We start from the raw sequence: 1,552 nt of genomic DNA on the forward strand, positions 1-1,552 counted from the left end.
TTGACAATCTGCAGGAGTGTGACCTTGGATTCCACAGACTTCACAATTCTGAGTTATGGTAACCACGATGGCTGGAGGTGATACATTTAAACTTTCAATTTTCTGGACCAGAGCATCCACTTTTGCATTAACATGATCAAGGTTACTTATCTCGTACATGCCAGCTTTCGTTTGAGGTTTTTCTACCATCGTTCGTTCGCTTCCCCACTGATAGTGGTTTTGGGCCATGCTTTCGATAAGTTGGTAAGCATCAGCATAAGGTTTGCTCATAAGTGCACCACCTGCGGCGGCGTCTATTGTTAACCTCGTGTTGTACAAGAGACCATTATAGAAGGTATGAATCACTAACTAGTCCTCTAAACCATGGTGTGGACAAAGTCTCATCATGTCTTTGTATCTTTCCCATGCTTCGAAAAGAGACTCGTTATCTTTCTATTTAAATCCATTTATCTGGGCTCTTAACATAGCTGTTTTGCTCGGCGGAAAATATCGGGCAAGAAAGACTTTCTTCAACTCGTTCCATGTGGTGACTGAGTTGGAAGGAAGAGACTGAAGCCATCTTCTAGCGCTATCTCTTAACGAGAAAGGAAAGAGACGAAGTCGAATTGCCTCTGAAGTGACACCATTAGCTTTAACAGTATCAGCGTATTGGACAAATACGGATAAATGAAGGTTTGGATCCTCGGTAGGATTTCCAGAGAATTGGTTCTGTTGCACTGCCTGCAATAGTGAAGGTTTAAGTTCGAAGTTGTTTGCTTCGATTGCGGGTGGAGCAATACTCGAATGCGGCTCATCTTGCGATGGAGCGACGTAATCTCGAAGAGCACGAGCTGGTTCTGCCATCTCGGGTATCGGTGAAGGAAGAAGATTTTTGAGATCAGGAATTTCGATTGGAGGGAGATTGTTTGCAGCACGATATTCCCGAATTCGTCGTAAGACTCGGAGATATAGTTCGATGTCGTTGATTCGTAAGTAGAACGGCTCGCCTTGTGAGCGAGTGTGTGGCATACAAATCAACGAAAGAAATAAAAATAAAAATAAGCCTTAGTCTCTACAGTGTAACAGAAGAGTTACGATATCGACTAAATAAAAGTCCCCGGCAACGGCGCCAAAAACTTGATCGCGACTTTATGAGTCGAATTTGGGGTACAAACTGCAAGTGCACAGTTCTATCGCGTAGTTTTAAAAGATATCGATCCCACAGGGACTTATGAATCGATATACCATTTTCTAAGGTTACTTCGTAAAGCTAAGGCGGATGATAGTTTGATTGTTCGGGGGAAAAGTTAAAACTAAAATAAGATCTAGATTAAATATCAATTAAGCGGATATCGGTATGTAGTTCTTCGTAATTAGGGAATCAATTCTTCGTTGGTTTCTTGGTTTTAAAATAAATCTTTTCAGTAGACACCATTGATTAAAAGTCTTATCTCAAACTCTCGCTCTGTTGAATAGACTATGATTTTATATTAACGTAGCTGTCACTTATTAGTTAAGTCCAAAATCACTTTTTGAAAACAACAGAATCTATAGAAACTCTTTTTAAGAAAAC

General features: G+C 40.5%; 1 non-coding gene across 1 annotated transcript; it reads left to right on the plus strand.

The window, feature by feature from the left end:
- Nucleotides 1–358: 358 nt before the first annotated feature.
- On the plus strand, nt 359–465 carry LOC127133615 (small nucleolar RNA R71). Its single transcript, XR_007807569.1, has one exon. It is a non-coding gene; the product is annotated as a small nucleolar RNA R71 (small nucleolar RNA).
- The last annotated feature ends 1,087 nt before the right edge of the window (nt 466–1,552 follow it).

Source organism: Lathyrus oleraceus, chromosome 3, assembly GCF_024323335.1.
Source record: "Lathyrus oleraceus cultivar Zhongwan6 chromosome 3, CAAS_Psat_ZW6_1.0, whole genome shotgun sequence".
Classification (NCBI taxonomy): Eukaryota; Viridiplantae; Streptophyta; class Magnoliopsida; order Fabales; family Fabaceae; genus Lathyrus; species Lathyrus oleraceus.